Source organism: Panthera tigris, chromosome X, assembly GCF_018350195.1.
Source record: "Panthera tigris isolate Pti1 chromosome X, P.tigris_Pti1_mat1.1, whole genome shotgun sequence".
Classification (NCBI taxonomy): Eukaryota; Metazoa; Chordata; class Mammalia; order Carnivora; family Felidae; genus Panthera; species Panthera tigris.
This window is the reverse complement of record NC_056677.1, coordinates 51,106,110-51,127,751: the sequence shown is the minus strand read 5'-3', so window position 1 is coordinate 51,127,751 and position 21,642 is coordinate 51,106,110. Positions and strand designations below refer to the sequence as shown.

General features: G+C 36.8%; 1 protein-coding gene and 1 pseudogene across 3 annotated transcripts in view; one reads left to right on the top strand and one right to left on the bottom strand.

Annotated features, from left to right (window-relative positions):
* Positions 1–21,642, top strand: part of ASB12 (ankyrin repeat and SOCS box containing 12) — a 127,467-nt gene that overhangs the window by 37,187 nt on the left and 68,638 nt on the right. The gene's annotated exons all lie outside the window — the stretch shown is intronic.
* On the bottom strand, positions 4,469–4,593 carry LOC122235649 (annotated as a pseudogene).

Below are 21,642 nucleotides of genomic sequence, written 5' to 3'. Positions count from 1 at the left end.
AAAATCAACCAATGCAAATTAGTGTGGCCACTTTGGAAAACATGGAGTTTCCTCAAAAAGTTAAAATGAGAATTAACATCATCAAGTAATCTCACTATTGGGTATTTACCCAAGGAAAACAGTACACTAATTCAATAAGATATGTGTACTGCAGTGTCATTTACAATAGCCCAAATACCGATAAAATCAAGTGTGTATCTATAGATGAATGGATAAATGAGATGTGGTACACACACACACACACACACACACACACACACACACATATACAGAATGGGATATTACTCGGGCATGAAAAGGAATGAAATCTTGTCATTTGTACCAATATGGATAGGCCCAGATGGTGTCATACTAAGTGAAATATGTCAGTCAGAGAAAGAAAAATACCATATGATTTTACTTATATGTGCAATTTAAGAAACAACATACAAATAAAGGAAAAAAAAGATACAACAACAAAACCTGTCTCTTAAATACAGAGAAAATACTGGTGGTTATCAAAGGGGAAGCAGGGGATGGGTGAAATAGATAAAGGAGATTAAAAATGCACTCATCTTGATGAGCACTGAGCAGTTTATAGAATTGTCAAATCATTTTATTGTACTCCTAAAAGTAATATAACACTGTATGTTGATTATGTTTGAATAACAAGATAAAAATAAAAACCTGAAAAATTCCATTATGAGACAAAAATGTTTAAAAAAAACTTCAGAGAAAAGAAGTTAGGGGCTAATAACTTTTACATTTCATGCCTCACTGAGAAAGCAAATCTACTGATCTATTTCTTTGGGTTTTGTTTTATTTTTATTCTCACTGTATGGTAATACATTAGAGAAGTGAGAGTCTAAAGACCAAGATATGATATTGATATTCCTTCTCAAGATATCTTGAAATGAACAGTCTTCTAACCACTTTTATTGTTAAGTTTAATGAACAAAAATGTTAACAGAAATTAGAAAATACATGGATATAAATGGAAACAAAAACACAAGATATCAAAACTTATGCAGCAAAAGCAGTGCTTAGCAGTAATATGTTAGGTATAAATACTTACATTTAAAAAGAAACAACACTACAAATCAACAATTTAACTTTTCACCTTAAGAGTAAAATAAAAAAAGAACATACTAAAATCAAATCAAGCAGAAGGAATAATAAAGTTTAGAGCATTTTTGAACAAAATAGAGAATACAAAACAATAGAAAAAAAGTCAATTAGTAGAACAGATCCATGAAACTAGGAGCTGATTCTTTGAAAGAATTTAAAAAAAAATTTATAAAGACTTAGCCACACTTATCAAAAAGAAATGAGAAAGAACCCAATAAATAAAATCATGAATGAAAAAGTAGAGATAATAACCAACACCACCAAAATACAAACATTTATAAGAGAATATTATGAGCAATTATATGCCAACAAATTGGGCAATGTGGAAGTAATGGATCAATTCTTAGAAATATATAAACCACAAAACTGAAACAGGAAGAAATATAAAATTTTAATGGACCCATACCAGCAAAGAAATTTAATCCATAATCAAAAATCTCACAACAAACAGGAGTCCAGGGCCTGATGGCTTCACAGGGGAATTCTAACATATATTTAAAAGGAATTAATACCTACTCTTCTGAAACTTCCAAAAAAATAGAAATGGAAGGAAAACTTCTAAACTTATTCTACAAAGCCACCATTACCTTGATTCAAAAACCAAAAACTCCAATTTTAGTGGGTCTAATTACAGGCCAATATCCCTTATCAATATGGATGCAAAAATCCTCAAGAAAATACTAGCAAATCAAATCCAGCACTACATTAAAACAATTATTCACCACAATCAATGGTGATTTATTCCTGGGTTGCAAGGGTGGTTCAATATTCACAAATCTATCAACGTGATATATCATAGAAATAAATGATAAGAACCATACAGTCCTCTCAATAGATGCAAAAAAAGCATTTCACAATGTACAGCATCCACTCTTGAGAAAAAAACACTCAGCAAACTAGGGAGAGAGGGAAAGTACATCAACATCATAAAAGCCACATACCAAAGACCCGCAGCTAATATCATACTCAATGCAGAAAAACTGAGACCTTTTACTCTAAGGTCAAGAACATGCAGTGATGTCTGCTTCCACCACTGTTGTTCAACATAATACTGAAAGCCCTAGCCTCGGCAATCTGACAACAAAAAGAAATAAAATGCATCCAAATCAGGAAGGAAGAAGTGAAACTTTCACTCTTCATAGATAGCATGATACTCTGCATGGAGAACCCAATGACTCCACCAAAAAACTGCTACAACTAATGCATGAATTCAGCAAAGTTACATGACACACCCGACATAGAGAAATCTGTTGCATTTCTATCCACCAATAATGAAGCAGCAGAAAAAGAAATCAATTGATTCCATTTACAATTGAACCAAAATCCATAAGATACCTAGGAATGAACCTAACCAAAGAGGCAAAAGATCTGTACACTGGAAACTAAAACACATATGAGAGAAATTAAAGAGGACACAAAGAAATGGGATAACATTCTATGCTTATGGATTGGAAGTACAAATGTTGTTAAAATGTCAATCAATACTACTCAAAGCAACCTATACATTCAATGCAATCCCTATCAAAATAACACCAGTATTTTTCGCAGAGCTAGAACAAACAATCTTAAAATTTGTATGAAACCACAAAAGACCCCAGATAGCCAAAGCAATCCTGAAAAAGAGAAAGAAACATGAAGGCATCACAATTCTGGATTTCAAGCTATATTATAACAAAGCTATAGTCATCAAGACAGTATGGCACTGTCACAAAAACAGACACATAGATCAATAGAATGGAATAGAAAACCCAGAAATAGACCCACAACTATATGGTCAACTAAAGTTCTACAAAGCAGGAAAGAATATCAAATGGAAAAAAAGACTCTCTCTTCAATAAATGGTGTTGGGAAAATTGGATGGCGACATGCAGAATGAAACTGGACCACTTTCTTATACCATACACAAATATAAATTCAAAATGATTGAAAGGCTTAAATGTGAGACAGGAAATCATCAAAATCATAGACAAGAACACAGCAACCTCTTTTACCTCGGCTGGAGCAACTTTTTACTAGACACATTTCTGGAGGCAAGGGAAACAAAAGCAAACATGAACTTTTAGGTATTTATCAAGATAAAAAGCTTTTGCACAGTGAAGGAAACAATCAACAAAACTAAAAGGCAGCCTGCAAAATGGGAGAAGATATTTGCAAGTGACATATCTGATAAAGGATAGTATCCAAAATCTAGAAAGAACTTACCAAACTCAACACTCAAAAAACAACCCAGTTAAGAAATGGGCAGAAGACATGAATAGACACTTTTCCATAGAAGACATCCAGGTGGCTAACAGACATAGAAAAAGATGCTCAATAGCACTCATCATCAGGGAAATACAAATCCAAACTTGGATGAGAAAACACCTCACACTTGTCAGAATGGCTAAAATTAACAATACAAGAAACAACTGGTGTTGGAAAGAATGTGGAGAAAAGAAAACCCTCTTGCCCTTTTGAAGGGAATGCTAACTGGTTCAGCCACTCTGGAGAACAGTATGGAGGTCCCTCAAAAAACTAAAAATAGGACTACCCCATGACCCAGCAATTTAACTATTAGGTATTTATCCAAAGGATACAAAAATAGAGATTTGAAGTGGTACATGCACCCCAATGTTTATAAGAACTTTATCAACAGTAGCCAAACTATGGAGAGTGCCCAAATGTCCATTGACTAATGAATGGATAAAGAAGATGTGGTATATATGTGTGTTTGTGTACACACACACACACACACACACACACACTGGAATATTACTCAGCCATGAAAGAAATGAAATCTTTCCATTTGCAACGACATGGATGGAACTAGAATGTATTAGGCTAAGTGAAATAACTCAATCAGAGAAAGGCAAATACCATATGATTTCACTCATATGTGGAATTTAGGAACATATGGGAAGGTGGGGGAAAGAGAAGACAAGAGACTCTTAATAATAGAAAACAAACTAAGGATTGATGGAAGGAGGTGGGTGGGAGAGGGGCTAGATGGTGATGGATATTAAGGAGGGCACATGTTGTGATGTGTACTAGGTGTTGTATGTAATTGTTCTCCTGAAACCAATAGTGCAATTTATGATAGGTGACTAAAATTCAAATTAAAAAAATATTTTAAAAATCCACTTGTAGTTTTATATATTTTTTGAGAGAGAGATTAGGGTAGGGGCAGGGGGAGAAAAAGAATCCATGCCGGGCATGGAGCCTGATGTGGGGTTTGACCTTAGGGGCATGAGACCATGACCTGAGCCAAAATCAAGTCAGACGCTTAACTGACTGAACCACCCAGGTGCCATGGCTATAGTTTTATTGGAGTGTCTCTGATTGGCTTTGATATTAGGCTAATGATGACCTCAATAATGAGATAGGAAATGTTTCCTCTTCTTCAATTTTTTTGAAGAGTTTCAAAAGTACTGATGTTAATTCTTCTATTAGCAATAATCGCACCTCAGATAAACCTCATTGGCTATGATACTGCCACTGTACAAAGCTGATGTTAATTTTTCTATAAATGTGTGTTGGAATTACTACAGCTTTGTAGTATATCTTGAAAGCTGGAATTGTGGTATCTTCAGCTATTTTCTACTTTCTCAAGATTGTTTTGACTATTCGAGGTCTTTTGTGGTTCCATAAAAGTTTAGAATGATTTATTCTAGTTCTGTGGAAAATGTTGTTGGCATTTTGATAGGGATTGGATTAAATCTATAGATGACTTTGGGTAGTATAGACATTTTAACAATATTGGTTCTTTAAATCCATGTTCATGGAATATCTTTCCATTTGTGTCATCTTCAGTTTCTTTTGAGTACAGTTCTTTTATCTTCTTTGTTAAGTTTATTCCTAGGTATTTTATTATTTTATTGGTGCAGTTGTACATAGGATTGTTTTCTTAATTTCTCTTTCTGCACTTTCATTAGTATGTAGAAACGCAACAGATTTCTGTATATTAATTTTGTATTCTGAGATGTTACTGAATTCATTTATCAGTTCTAGGACTTTTTTGTTGAAGTGTTTCAGGTTTTCTATATATAGTATCATGCCATATTCAAATAGTGACAGTTTTACTCCTTCCTTAGCAATTTGGCTTCCTTTTATTTCTTTTTGTTGTCTGATTGCTGTGGCTAGGACTTCCAGTACTACAATGAATAAAAATGGTTAGAGTGGAGATCCTTATCTTATTCCTGACTTTAGAAGGAAAGTTCTCACTTTTTTTTTTACTATTATGATTTTACCTGTGGGTTTTTCACATATTGCCTGTAATATATTGAGGTGTGTTCCCTCTAGACCTACTTTGTTGACAACTTTAATCATGAATGGATGTTCTATTTTGTTAAGTGTTTTTTATGCATCTATTTATATGATAACATGGTTTTTATCCTTTCTATTGTTACTTTGGTATATGATATTGATTGATTTGTGAATATTGAACCACGCTTTCATCCCTGGAATAAATCCCTGTTGATCATGGTGAATAATTTTTAATGTATTATTTGACTTGGTTTGCTAATATTTTGTTGAGGATTTTATCACCTATGCTTACCAGAGATAATTGGCCTGTAGTTGTTTGTGTTTTTATCTTTGCTTTGTTGTTGTGCTTTTGTTTTGTAGTATCTTTTTTTTTTTTTTTTTGGTTTTGGTATTAGGGTAGTGCTAGTCTCATAGAATGAATTGGAAGCTTTACTTCCTCTTCTATTTTTTGAAATATTTTGAAAAGAATGGGTATTAACTCTTCTTTAAATGTCTTGTAGAATTCACCTTCAAAACCATCAAGTCATAGACTTTTGTTTCTTGGTAGTTTTATGAATACTGATTTGATTTGATATCTAGTAATCAAACTGTTCAAGTTTTCTAATTCTTCTTTATTCAGTTTTGGGAAGTTATATGTTTCTCCCTTCAGTTTTGTCAATGTTTGCTTTATAAAATTTGAAGTTTTGATGTTTGGGTTATATATATTCATAATTGTCATATCTCCTTGGTGACGTCACTGTTTTGTCCATGTATAACATTTGTCTCTTTGTGTCTTGCAACAGTTTTTTACCCAAAGAATAATTTTTCTGATATAATACAGGCACCACTGTTCTCTCTTGGTTAGTTCATGCATTAATAATTTTTCAACTGTTTTACTTTCAAACTATTCATGCTCTTCAATGTAAAGTGAATCTTTTATTCATAGTATATAATTAGATCCAGGATTTTTAAAAATCGGTTTGTCAATATATGCCTTTTGATTAGAGAGTTTAATTTTATATTCGGGGTAATTACTGATAGGAAAGTACTTATTGTCATTTTGTCATGTTTTATGTATTTGAGGTTTTTTGTCCTTCACTTTCTCTATTACTACCTTCCTTTGTGCTTAGTTGATTTTTTAATGACATGCTTTGATTCCCTTCTCATTTCCTTATTTGTTAAATATGAATTTTATTGTCAAATTGCTTTCCATACAACACCAGTGCTCCTCCCAACAGATGCCCTCACTACCCATCAACCACCCTACCCTCCCTCCCACCCCCATCTACCCTCAGTTTGTTTTCAGTTTTTTTTTTCAACGTTTTTTATTTATTTTTGGGACAGAGAGAGACAGCATGAACGGGGGAGGGGCAGAGAGAGAGGGAGACACAGAATCGGAAACAGGCTCCAGGCTCCGAGCCATCAGCCCAGAGCCTGACGCGGGGCTCGAACTCACGGACCGCGAGATCGTGACCTGGCTGAAGTCGGACGCTTAACCGACTGCGCCACCCAGGCGCCCCGGTTCTCAGTTTTTTAAGAGTCTCTTAGGTTTGGCTCCCTCCCTCTCTAACTTTTCTCTTTCCTCCCTCCCCTCCCCCATGGTCTTCTGTTAAGTTTCTCAGGATCCACATATGAATGAAAACATATGGTATCTGTCTTTCTCTGTATGGCTTATTTCACTTAGCATCATACTCTCCAGTTCCATCCACATTGCTACAAAAGGCCATATTTCATTCTTTGTCATTGCCACGTAGTATTCCATTGTGTATATAAACCACAATTTCTTTATCCATTCATCAGTTGATGGACATTTAGGCTCTTTCCATAATTTGGCTATTGTTGAAAGTGCTATTATAGACATTGGGGTACAAGTGCCCCTATGCATCAGCACTCCTGTATCCCTTGGGTAAACTCCTAGCAGTGCTATTGCTGGGTCATAGGGTAGATCTATTTTTAATTTTTTGAGGAACCTCCACACTGTTTTCCAGAGTGGCTGCACCAATTTGCATTCTACCAACAGTGCAAGAGAGTTCCCATTTCTCCACATCCTCGCCAGCATCTATAGCCTCCTGATTTGTTCATTTTACCCACTCTGACTGGCGTAAGGTGGTATCTCAGTGTGGTTTTGAGTTGTATTTCCCTGATGAGGAGCGACGTTGAGCATCTTTTCATGTGCCTGTTGGCCACCTGGATGTCTTCTTTAGAGAGGTGTCTATTCATGTTTTCTGCCCATTTCTTCACTGGATTATTTGTTTTTCAGGTGTGGAGTTTGGTGAGTTCTTTATAGATTTTGGATACTAGCCCTTTATCCAATATGTCATTGGCAAATATCTTCTCCCAATCTGTTGGTTGCCTTTTATTTTTGTTGATTGTTTCCTTCGCCTTAGAGAAGCTTTTTATCTTTCAGGGGTCCCAAAACTTCAATTTTGCTTTTGTTTCCCTTGCCTCCAGAGACATGTCAAGTAAGAAGTTGCTGTGACCACAGTCAAAGAGGTTGTTGCCTGTTTTCTCCTCTCAGATTTTGATGGCCTCCTGTCTTACATTTAGGTCTTTCATCCATTTTGAGTTTATTTTTGTTTATGGTGTAAGAAAGTGGTCCAGTTTTATTCTTCTGCATATTGTTTTTCAGTTTTCCCAGCACCACTTGCTGAAGAGACTGTCTTATTTCCATTGGATCTTCTTTCCTGCTTTGTCAAAGATTAATTGGCTATAGGTCTGTGGATCCATTTCTGGGTTCTCTATTCTGTTCTATTGATCTTCATGTCTGTTTTTTCTGCCAGTACGATACTGTCTTGATGATTACAGCTTTGTAATATGGCCTGACACGGAACTGTGATGCCTCCAACTTTGGTTTTCTTTGTCAGGATTGCTTTGGCTATCCGGGTCTTTTCTGATTCCATACAAATGTTAGGATTGTCTATTCTAGCTCTGTGAAATGTTCTGGTGTTATTTTGATTGGGATTGCATTGACTATATAGATTGCCTTGGGTAGTATCAACATTTTAACAGTATTCTAAGAATCCAAGAGCATGAAATGTTTTTCTCTTTCCTGTGTCTTCTTGAAATTCTTTCATAAGCTGTCTATACTTTTCGTTGTATAGATTTTTAACCTCTTTGGTTAGGTTTATTCCTAGGTATTTTATGGTTTTTGGTGCAATTGTAAATGAGATTGATTCCTTGATTTCTCTTTTTGCTGCTTCCTTACTGTTGTATAGAAATGCAACTGTTTTCTATACATTGATTTTATATCCTGTGACTTTGCTGAATTCATGTATCAGTTCTAGCAGTTTTTTTTAATGGAGTCTTTTGGGTTTCCCACATAGAATCATGTTTTCTGTGAAGAGTAAAAGTTTGACTTCCTCCTTGCTGATTTGGATGCTTTTTATTTTTGGGGGGCTAAGACTTCCAACACTATGTCGAATAATAGTGGTGATAGTCTACATCCTTGTGTTCCTGACCTCAGGGGGAAAGCTTTCAATTTTTCCCCATTGAGGATGATATTCGCCATGAGTCTTTCATATATGGTGTTTATGTTCTTGAGATATGATCCTTCTTTCACTATGTTCTTGAGGGTTTTTCTTTTTTTATCAAGACAGGATACTGTATTTGGTCAAATGGTTTCTCTGTATCTATTGAGAGAATCATGTGGTTCTTATTCTTTGTTTTATTAATTGCCTTTATCTCTTGATTGATTTACAAATATTGAATTGTCCCTGCATCCCAGAAATAAATCCCACTTGATCGTGATGAATAATTCCTTTATTTTATTTTATTTTATTTTATTTTATTTTTTATTTATTTACTTATTTTTGGTTACCTTTCTAACTCGTTTGGCTCTTTTCTTTAAAATATAATTTATTGTCAAGTTGGTTTCCATACAACACCCAGTGCTGATCCCAACAAGTGCCATCCTCAATGCCCATCACCCACTTTCCCCACTCCCCCACCCCCATCAAGCCTCAGTTTGTTCTCACTATTTAAGAGTTCTTAAGGTTTGCCTCCCTCCCTCTGTAGCTTTTTTCCCCTTCCCCTCCCCCATGGTCTTCTGTTAAGTTTCTCAAGATCCACATATGAATGAAAACATATGGTATCTTTCTTTCTCTGACTGACTTATTTCACTTAACATAGTACCCTCCAGTTCCATCCACGTTGTGGCAAATGGTCAGATTTCATTCTTTCTTGTTGCCAAGAAGTATTCCATTGTATATATAAACCACATATTCTTTATCTATAATTTGGCTATTGTTGAAAGTGCTGCTATAAACATTGGGGTACATGTGCCTCTATGCATCAGCACTCCTGTATCCCTTGGATAAACTCCTAGCAGTGCTATTGCTGGGTCATAGGGTAGATCTATTTTTAATTTTTTGAGGAACCTCAACACTGTTTTCCACAGCTGCTGCACCAGTTTACATTCCCACCAACAGTGCAAGAGAGTTCCCATTTTTCTACATCCTCGCCACCATCTATAGTGTCCTGATTTGTTCATTTTAACCACTCTGACCAGTGTGAGATGGTATCTCAGTGCGGTTTTGATTTGTATTTCCCTACTGAGGAGTGACATTGAGCACATTTTCATGTGTCTGTTGACCATCTAGATGTCTTCTTTGGAAAAGTATCTATTCATGTCTTCTGCCCATTTATTCACTGGATTATTTGTTTTTTGGATGTGGAGTTTGGTGAGTTCCCTATAGATTTTAGATACTACCATTTATCTGATATGACATTTGCAAATATCATTTCCCATTCCATCGGTTGCCTTTTAGTTTTGTTGATTGTTTCCTTTGCAGTGCAGAAGCTTTTTATCTTGATGAGGTCCCAATAGTTCATTTTTGATTTTAATTCCCTTGCCATTAGAGGTGTGTCAAGGGAGAAATTGCTGTGGCTGAGGTCAAAGAGGTTTTTTGCTGCTTTCTCCTCTAGGGTTTTGATGGTTTCCTGTGTCACATTCAGGTCCTTCATCCATTTTGAGTTCATTTTTGTGTATGGTGTAAGAAAGTTCTAGTTTCAACCTTCTGCATGTTTCTGTCCAGTTCTCCAAGGACCATTTGTTAAAGAGACTGTCGTTTTTCCATTAGATACTCTTTCCTGCTTTGCCAAAGATTAGTTAACCATAGATTTGTGGGTCCAATTCTGGGGTGTCTATTTTATTCTATTGGTGTATATGTTGGTTTTTTTTTTTTTTTTTTTTTTTTGCCAATACCATACTGTCTTGATACTTACAGCTTTGTAGTAGAGGTTAAAGTCTGGGATTGTGATGCCTCCTGTTTTGGTTTTCTTCTTCAATATTACTTTGGCTATTTAGGGTCGTTTGTTGTCCCATACAAATTTTAGGGTTGTTTGTTCTTGCTTCCAGAAGAATGCTGGTGCAATTTTGATTGGTATTACATTGAATGCGTAGATTGCTTTCGTTAGTATTGACATTTTAACAATATTCTTCAAATCCATTTGCATGGAATGTTTTTCTGTTTCTTTGTGTCTTGTTCAATTTCCTTCATAAGCTTTCTACAATTTTCAGCATACAGATCTTTTACATCTTCAGTTAGGTTTATTCCTAGGCATTTTATGATTCTTGGTGCAATTGTGAATGGGATCAGTTTCTTTGTCTTTCTGTTGCTTCATTATTGGTGTATAAAAATGTAACTGATTTCTGTACATTAATTTTCTACTCTGCGACTTTGTTTAATTCATCCATCAGTTCTAGGAGACTTTTGGTGGAGTCTGTTGGGTTTTCCATGTAGAGTGTCATGTTGTTTGCAAAAAGTGAAAGTTTGTCTTCTTCTTTGACAATTTTTATGCCTTTTATTTCATTTTATTGTGTGGTACTTGATGCTAGGATTTCCAATACTATGTTAAACAACAGCGGTGAGAGTGGGCATCCCTGTCGTGTTCCTGATCTCAGGGGGAAAGCTCTCAGTTTTTCCCCGTTGAGGATGATATTAGCTGTGGGCTTTTCATAAGTGACTTTTATCATGTTTATGTTCCTTCTATTCCAACTTTCTCAAGTGTTTTTATTAAGAAAGTTTGCTGAATTTTGTCAAATGCTTTTTCTGCATCAATTGACAGGAGCATACGGTTCTTATCTTTTCTTGTATTAATGTGATGTATCACATTGATTGATTTGCAAATACTGAACCAGCCCTGCAGCCCAGGTATGAATCCCACTTGATCATGGTGAATAATTCTTTTTATATGCTGTTGAATTTGATTTGCTAGTATCTTGTTGAGAATTTTTGCATCCATATTCATCAGGGATATTGGCCTGTAGTTCTTTCTTTTTTTTCCCCTGGGTCTCTGTCTGGTTTTAGAATCAAAGTAATACTGGCTTCATAGAATGAGTCCAGAAATTTTTCTTCCGTTTCTATTTTTTTGGAACAGCTTGAGAAGGATAGGCATTAACTCTGCTTTAAATATCTGGTAGAGTTCCCCAGGGAAGCCATCTGGTCCAGGCATCTTATTTGTTGGGAGATTTTTGATAACTGATACAATGTCTTCAGTATTTATGGGTCTGTTCAAATTTTTCTATTTCCTCCCACTTGAGTTTTGGTAGTGTGTGGGTGTTTAGGTATTTATTTATTTCTTCCAGGTTGTCCAGTTTGTTGGCATATAATTTTTCATAGTATTCCGATAATTGCATGTATTTGTGAGGGATTGGTTGTAATAAATACACTTTCTTTTGTGATTTTATCTATTTGAGTCCTTTCTCTTTTCTTTTTGAGAAGCCTGGGTAGAGGTTTATCAATTTTGTTTATATTAAAAAAACCCCTTGATTTCATTGATTTGTTCTACGTTTTTTGGGGGGGATTCTATATTGCTTAGAATCCCCCCCAAATCAGAATTGCTCTGATCTTTAGTATTTCTCCTTTTCTTCTGGGTTAGGGGTGTCTTTGCTGTTCTGCTTCTAGTTTCTTTAGGTGCGTTGTTAGATTTTATATTTGGGATTCTTCTTGTTTCTTGAGATAGGCCTGGATTGCAATGTATTTTCTTATTAGGAATGCTTTTGATGCATCCCAAAGGGTTTGGATTATTGTATTTTCATTTTCAGTTTCCATATTTTTTAAAATGTCTTCTCTAATTGCCTGGTTGACCCATTTGTTCTTACTAGGATGATCTTTGACCTCCATGCTTTTGGAGGTTTTCCATACTTTTTCTGTGGTTGATTTCAAGTTTCATAACATTGTGGACTGAAAGTGTGCATGGTATGATCTTAATTCTTTTATATTTATTGAAGGCTGTTTTGTGACCCACTATGTGATCTGTCTTTGAAAATGTTCCATGTGCACTCAATAAGAAAGTATATTTTGCTGCTGTGGGACGTAGAGTTCTAAATATATGTGTCAAATCCATCTGATCCAATGTATCATTCAGGGTCATTTTCTTTAATGATTCTCTGTCTAGATGATCTGTCCATTGTTGTAAGTGCAGTATTAAAGTCCACTGCAATTACCACATTCTAACAATAAGATTGCTTATGTTTGTGATTAATTGTTTTATATCTTTGGGTACTCACGAATTCATTTCATAGACATTTATAATTGTTAGCTCTTCCTGATGGATAGACCTTGTAATTATTATATAATGCCCTTCTTCATCTCTTGTTGAATTTAATTTACAGTCTAGTTTGTCTAAGTATGGCTACTCCAGCTTTCTTTTGATTTCCAGTAACATACTGGATAGTTCTCAATCACCTCACTTTTAATCTGTAGGTGTCCTCAGGTCTAAAATGAGTCTCTTGTAGACAGCAAATAGATGGGTCTTGTTTTTTTTTTTTTATCCATTCTGATACCCTATATCTTTTGATTGGAGCATTTCATCCACTTACATTCAGTGTTGTTATTGAATGATATTGGTATAGAGTCATTGTGTTATCTGTAGGTTCCATGCTTGTAGTGATATTTTGGTACTTTGTGGTCCTTGCAACATTTCACTCACAGGATTCATTAACTTAGGATCTCTTGAAGGGCTGGTTTAGGGGTGGTGAAATCCTTCAATTTTTGTTTGTTTGAGAATACCTTTATCTCTCCTTCTAGTCTGAATGGCAAGCTTGCTGGATAAAGGATTCTTGGCTGCACAGTTTTCCTGTTCATCACATTGAAGATATCCTGCCATTCCTTTCTTGCCTGCCAAGTTTCAGTAGATAGGTCTGCTTCTACCCTTGTGTGTCTACATTTGTATGTTAAGCCCTGTTTATCCATACCTGCTTTCAGAATTTTCTCTTTAGCCTTGTATTATGCCAGTGTCACTATGATATGTTGTGGAGAAGATCAATTCAAGTTACGTCTGAAGGAAGTTCTCTGTGCCTCTTGGATTTCAATGTCTGTTTCCTTCCCCAGGTTGGGGAAGTTCTCAGCTATGATTTATTCCAGTACACCTTCAGCGCCTTTCACCCTCTTCATCTTTTTCTAGAATTCCTATGATACAGATATTGTTCCATTTGAGTGCATTCACTTAGTTCTCTAATTCTCCCTTGTTGATCCTGTTTTTTTAATCTTTTTCTCAGATTCCTCTTTTTCCATAATTGTATCTTCTAATTCACCTCTTCTCCTCTCTGCCTCTTTGTTCTGCACTGTGGTCCCCTCCATTTTATTTTGTACCTCATTTGTAACATTTTTTTTTTATTTCCTCATGACTATTTTTTAGTTCCTCGATCTCTGCAACAATAGATTCTCTGCTATCTTCTATTCTATGCCTTTTTCAAGCCCAGCGATTAATTTTATGACTATTATTCTAAATTCTTGTTCAGTTATATTGCTTATATCTGTGTTGATCAATTATTTAGCTGTCATTTCTTCCTGGAATTTCTTTTGAGGGGAATTCTTCAGTTTCATAATTTTGGCTAGTTTTCTGTCCCTTATGAGTCTAAAATTCTTTTTATGTGCTCTGGACCTGCAAGCACTGCTATAGTAAAGGGGGTTCATACACTGTCCAGGACCTGGCCATTCAGGAGGTGTTTTTTGGAGTGTGTTACTGGCTCTCTATAGTTGTGACTTTGGTTATTTTTTTTTCTCTACTCGTAGTGATGTTTTAGACCCTCCACGATGTGTGCTTTTAATTTGTTCCTTGAAGTAGCCCTGGAAAAGAAAAAAATGACAAACCGGAAACAAAAACACACAAACACACAAATAAAACAAACAGAGAAACAAAGAAAAAATCCAAAAGCGAAAATCCAGAAACAGCAGCTGTAAGAACAGGGTATATGTGGTGCTGATGGAAGAGCACATACAAAGAGAGAAATGACAGGGGCAGGGACAAGGAGAAAATAAACATTGACCAAGCAGAGAGACTAAATGGCTTAATCCATAGAGAAAGGAAAATAAAGAAGGAAGTGGGGGCAAAGAAACAAAGATAAAGTTACCCAGACAGAGACACTACATGGCTTCATTATTCCAGAGAGAGAGAAAGGAAAGTACAGAAGTAGGTGTAGAACACATATCAAGGGAATGTATTAAATATATCTGCTTAAACAAACCAACAACCCGAGTAACCAGCTTTGAGGAGGGAAGACATAAGTAAGGAGGAAAGGGAGGGAAATTTATCTAAACAATGAGAAATGTCCTGGAGTTAATCCAGGTTATGCAGCAGCACTGGTCTGGAGGATGGAGCCATTTGGTTCCATAGTGTCCATCCCGCTCCAGTAGATGCATAGTTACCTGGTGTGGAGGGATGTGGTTTGGTGTAGGCTGGTCTTGCCTCCACTGTGGGGCCCTCAGAATGATCCCTGAGGCCCCACCTTGATGATGGGGGGGGGGAATGGTGATCCCCCAGTCTCTTCTCCATGGACTGGTGGACTCCGTTTGAGTCATCCTCACTGTAGCATGCATACAGACAGGGCAGTCTTGCTCCACCGACTCCCCTGTCCTGGTACTTGGCTAGGATTCAAAGTCCCGCTCCATGAGCTCTGACACTGGGGAAGAGCCTCTGTGTGTAGCTCAATATGTGGTCCCAATTGGCTTTGTGCCACAGCACTTCAGGGAGGACCACCTTCTCCTGCTGTGGACTGTGCCCCTGACCTAGCCACTGAGCCCAGGGTTGGAAGATATAGGCAGGCTTTGTCCTATCCCGCAGCACTCCAGGGAGGGGGGGGTCACTTTCTCCTACTGCATACTGTGCCCTTGACCTAGCCACTGAGTCCTGGGGTGGCAGACACAGGCAGGCTTTGTCCTATCTCACAGCACTCCAGGGAGGGGGCCATTTTCTCTTACTGCAGACTGCTCCTGACCTACTGAACCTGACATTGGCTCTCCTCCTCCCCAGGTGAGCGAACAGGGTAGCCGGTCCCAATGCAAGGAAAGCCCCACAGTTAGAGATGGGATCCCTCTCAGTCCCAGTCTGAGATTTATCTCTTGTCCAAATACAGTTCTAAGCTTCCTCAGCCACTCTTTCTCTTCCTTTTGTCTCTCTGCAAAAGGGGATCCCTCCCCTCCCTGCATATGGGGCCTGTTTTATCTCCCCCAGTTCTTAATCACCCACTTATAGCCCATCAAGGTTGTCCCAGTGTCTCCTTTTTAGACGCAGTCTCGTTTCCTCCCAGACTCTCAGGGTTCAAAGTCCTTTGGCTTCAGCCCTTCTTTGTTTGAGAGGCATGGGAGGTATGGATCCCTCTACTTCTCCTCCATGTTTGTCCCGAAACCTGAATAATCCTTTTAATGTATTGTTGGATCTGTTTCGCCTGTATCTTGTTGAGAACTTTTCCATCCATGTTCATCAGGGAAATTGGCCTGTAGTTCTCCTTTTTAGTGCGGACTTTGGTTTTGGAATCAAGGTAATGCTGGCTTTGAAGATTGAGTGGAGAAGTTTTCCTTCCATTTCTATTTTTTATAGCAGCTGCAAAAGAATAGGTGTTAACTCTTCTTTAAAATTTTTGGTAGAATTCCCATGGAAATCCATCCAGCCCTGGATTCTTTTTTGTTGGAAGACTTTTCATTACTGATTCAATTTTTACTGGTTATGGTTCCATTGAAATTTTCTATTGTTTCCTTTTCAGTTTTGGTAATTTATATCTTTCTATGAATTTGTCCATTTCTTCCAGATTGCCCAATTTTTTGGCATATAATTGCTCATAATATTCTTATTATTGTTTCTATTTCTGCAGTGTCAGTTATGATCTCTTTCATTCATGATTTTTATTTATTTGTGTTCTTTCTGGTTTGTTTTGTTTTGTGTTTTTAATCAATCTGTCTTGGGGATTATCAATTTTGTGAATTCTTTCAAAGAACCAGTTCCTGGTTTCATCTGTTCTACTCTCTTTTTTTATTTCTTTATCAGTAATTTCTGCTCTAATATTTATTATTTTGAATCTGCTGCTGGTTTTGGGTTTTATTTGATGTTCTTTTCCAGCTCTTTAAGGTTTAAGGTTAGGTTGTGTATCTGAGACCTTTCGTCCTTCTTTAGGAAGGCCTGTATTGTTACATACTTCCCTCTTATGACTGCCTTTGCTGCATCCCAGAGGTTTTGCGCTGTTGTGTTTTCATTTTCATTGGCTACCATGTACTTATTAATTTCCTCTTTAACTTCTTGGTTAGCACATTCATTTTTTAGGAGGATGTCCTTTAGTCTCCACGTGTTTGTCATCTTTCCAAATTTTCTCTTGTGGTTGATTTCAAGTTTCATAGAGTTGTGGTCTAAAAATATGCACGGTATGATCTCAAACTTTTTGTACTTGTTGAGGGCTGAATTGTGACCCATTATGTTATATATTCTGGAGAATGTCCCATGTGCACTGGAGAAGAAGGTGTATTCTGCTGCTTTAGGATGAAATCTTCTGAATATATCTGTTAAGTCCATCTGGTCCTGTGTGTCATTCAAACCCATTGTTTCCTTGTATATTTTCTGCTTAGGTTATATGTCCCTTGCTGTAGGTGGGTGTTGATGTCCCTACTATTATGTTATTATTATCAATGAGTTTCTTTATGTTTGTGATTAATTGATTATATATTTGGGGGTTCCACATTTGGCAAATAAATGTTTATAATTTTTAGATTTTCTAGGTGGATAGACCCCTTAATTATGATTATAATGCCCTTCTTCATTTCTTGGTACAGTCATTATTTTAAAATCTGGTTTATCTCTTAAAGGTGTGGCTACTCTGGGTTTCCTTTGGTGACCATAATCATGATAGATTGTTTTACATCCCCTTTCTTTCTATCCGAAGGTGTCTTTAGGTCTAAAATGGGTCTCTTGTAAGAAGCATATACATGGGTCTTGCTTTCTTGTCCATTCTGATACCCTGTGTCTTTTCATCGAAGCATTTAGTCCACTGACATTTTTAAAGTGAGCACTGAAATATATGAATTTAGTGCCATTTTGTTTCCTGCAGTGTTGGAGTTTCTGTTGATGTTCTCTGGTCCTTTCTAGTCTTTGTTTCTTTTGGTCTTTTTTGGTTTGTTTTGGCTTGTCTCCCCTCAGAAAGTCCCCCTTAAAATTTCTTGTATGGGTGGTTTACTGGTCTCAAATACTTTAGTTTTTGTTTGTCTAGGAAACTCTTTATCTCTCCTTCTATTTTGTATGATAACCTTGCTGGATAAAGAGTTTTTGGCTGCATATTTTCCCCATTTAACACATTGAATATATCCTGCCACTCCTTTGTGACCTGCCAAGTTTCTGTGGCTAGTTCTGCTGTGAACCTGATCTGTCTTCCCCTATAGATTAAGGACTTTTTTCCCTTGTTACTTTCATAATTCTTTCCTTGTCTGTGTATGTTTTGAATTTGACCATGATATGCCTTGGTGATGGTTGGTTTTTGTTGATTCTAATAGGAATTCTCTGTGCTTTTTGGATTTTGATGTCTGTGTCTTTCCCCAGATTGGGAAAGTTTTCCACTATAATTTGCTCACATAAACCTTCTTCCCATTTTTTCTCTTTCTTCCTCTTCTTGTACTACTGTGATTCGGATCATAGATTATTCCTTTTTAATAAGTCACTGAGTTATCTAATTCTTGTATTGTGCTCTTTTGCCTTAGTTTCCCTCTTTTTTCTGCTTCATTATTTGCCATAATTTTGTCTTCTATATCCCTGATTCGCTGGCCTGCTTCTTCCATCCTTGTTGCTATGGCAACCATTCAACATTGCTTCTTGATAATAACAATTTTAATTTTGTCCTAACTAGATTTCACTTTTTTATTTCTGCCGAAAGGGATTCTATGCTTTTTTCAACCCCAACTTTTACTCTTATTATTGTGGTAAAATTCTAGTTCAGACATCTTGCTTATATCTGTGTTCATTAAGCCCCTGGCTGTCATTTCTTCCTGTGCTTTCTTTTGTGGTTAATTCCTTTGTTTTGTCATTTTGGAGGAAGAAAATAATTAATAGAGTAAAATGTGAAAATTAAAAAAAAATTAAAAACAATGCAAAATAGAAAATAAAGGTACCTAGATCCTAGGTGTGTTTTGGTCTGGTTTCTGAAAAAAAGCTTGATGCAATAGAGGAAAAAAGGAAAAAGAAAAAGAAATAAAAGGAAGAAAAAATTTAAAAATTAAAATACTGGATATAATAAAATAGAATAAAATACAATGAAGAAAGTGAAATAGAAGAAAAAACTTACAAAGAAAAGAAAAACATACTTGAAATTTTTTTTATTTTCTTAAAAAAATGTTTTTCTTTCTGTATCCAATAAAAGGAAAGAAAGGAAAAAAAAACAATAATTTAAACAAATACAGAAGCAAAAATTTAAGAAAAATATAAATGGATTAATCAGCAGACAAAATGAAACCTGAATGAAGTTACATCCAGTTTCCCATAGAAATGAAACTATGAAGCACTCTATAGTCTGTACATTAAGCAGGTGGAAAGACTTGTGCTGAACTTCTAGGGGATGTGTTTGGAGGGTGCAGTTGGGCAGGACTTGGTGTAACAGCTCTGTTCTCCACTAGGTCACCTTTCTTAGCTTACTGCCTCGGATCAGTGTGGCGTGCATGCACGTGTGTGTGTATGTGTATTCACAAGAGAGGTGAAATGGCTTCACCCAGCTCCTTAGTCTCTGGCACAAGAACTTAGCACTCTCACTGATATACAGTCATGCACCTCTCTTTTTTCTCAGACTTCTCTTCATTCCTTGCTTCTACCCTGTCTGTTCCCAAGATGTCAGCCTGCTAGACAGTACCTCCCTCCAGAGTTTCATCTCAGATAGGGCTGTGTTTCCAAACCCCTCACTTCAGAGGACCCTGCAGCTTGGACCTGTTCCCACCTTCTGGGAGAGTGTCTCTGAGCAGTGGCTGGGTGTGGGCTTGCCCCAGAAAATGTCCATGCAATCACAGCAGCAGAGGTTCAGAGATTATGGCAAATAACAACACACAGCTGACACCAGGTTTCACCACACTCTGGCGTCTTTGTCCCAATACCAGCAAATGCTGCTCTCCCAGGTCTGGGACCTTTTCCTATGGGGAGGTCGTATGTCCTCTACAAAATGCACTCCATGCATGGGAAGTGCTTCTTTCCATGTGGTTCACGGACCCCTTGGACCCTGCTGCCTGTTCCTGGGGATTCCCCCTGATTCCTCACCGGAGAACTGCCTGGTATTGTGCTCCAGAATTTCCAACTCAGAATCCTAATGGTTTTGAAACCCTCTCATTTCTCCTGATCAATGGTTCTGGGAAACAGTTTTCTTGCTCAGGCCCTTGTAAGATTTTTCACTCTTTCTCTTTCTCCACAGCTACTTTTGGGGGCAATGCTATTCTTGCATGATCCTAGTGTGCTACACCCTCCCCCTTTCTCTGTCCTCTCTTGGCAAAAACAGCTCCCTAGCCTCTGTGACTTTTCTCTCTTCAAATTCACCTCTCTGCACCATGTACCTACCATGTTCTGTGGTTCACATTATGCATATTTTTATGTTAATCCTGAGATCAATTTCCTAAGTGTGCAAAATGGTTTTTGTGCTGATGTAACTGCATTTCAGGGACGAGATAAGCTGAGAACTTCTATACTGCTCTGCCATCTTTAAAAAAAAATGGGTCCTCTCCCTTTTCTTTTTGAGAAGTCTGGCTATGGGTTTATAAATTTTGTTTATTCTTTCAAAAAGCCAACCCTTAGATTCATTGCTCTGTTCTTTTTTTTCGATTCTATATTGTTTATTTCTGCTATAATCTTTATTATTTTTTTTCTTCTGCTGGCTTTGGACTTTCTGTGCTGCTGTTTTTCTAGTCCTTTTAGATGTGAGATTAGGTATTTGGAACCTTTCTTGCTTCTTGAGATAGGCTTGGATTGCAATATACCTTCCTCTTAGGACTGCTTTTGCTGCATCCCAAAGGGTTTACACTGTCATGTTTTCATTTTCATTTGCTTCCCCATTTTTTAAATTTCCTTGTTGACCCATTCATTCTTTAGTAGGATGTTCTTTAACCTCCATGAATTTGGGGACTTTCCAAATTTTTTTCTTGTGGTTGATTTCAAGTTTCATAGCATTGTAATCTGAAAATATGCGTGGTATGATCTCAATCCTTTTATATTTACTGAGAGGTTTCGTGACCCAGTATGTGATCTATTTTGGAGAATATTCCATATGCACTCGATAAGAATGTTTATTCTGCTGCTTTTGGATGAAAAGTTCTGAATATATCTGTTAAGTCCATGTGATCCAGTGTGTCATTCAGAGCAGTTGTTTCGTTATTGTTTTTCTGCCTAGAGGATCTTCCTGTTGCTGGAAGTGGAGTATTAAAGTCGCCTACAATCATGGTATTATTATCTATACATCTATTTATGTATGTGATTAATTGGTTTATAAATTTGGGTGCTTTCACATTGTGGGCATGAACATTTACACCTGTTAGCCCTTCTTGATGGTTAGACTGCTTAATTATGATATAATGTCTTTCTTCATCTCTTGTTACAATGTTTATTTTAAAATTTAGTTTGTCCAGGGGCTCCTGGGTCGCTCAGTCGATTGAGCATCCAACTTCAGTTCAGGTCACTATCTGGCAGTCCATGAGTTTGAGCCCCACATTGGGCTCTGGGCTGATGGCTCAGAGCCTGGAGCCTGCTTCCGATTCTGTGTCTCCCTCTCTCTCTGCCCCTCCCCCATTCATGCTCTGTCTCTCTCTGTCTCAAAAATAAATAAACGTTAAAAAATTTTTTTTTAAATAAAAAAATAAATAAAATTTAGTTTGTCTGATATATGTATGGCTACTTGAGCCTTCTTTTAATATTCAGTTATATGATAGATCATTCTCCATCCACTCACATTCAATCTTCAGGTATTCTCAGGTCTAAAATGAGTCTCTTATTGCCAGCATATATATGGGTATTGTTTCTTTTTTTTAAATCCATTTTGATACCCTATGTCTTTTGATTGGAGCATTTAGTCCATTTACATTCAGAGTGATT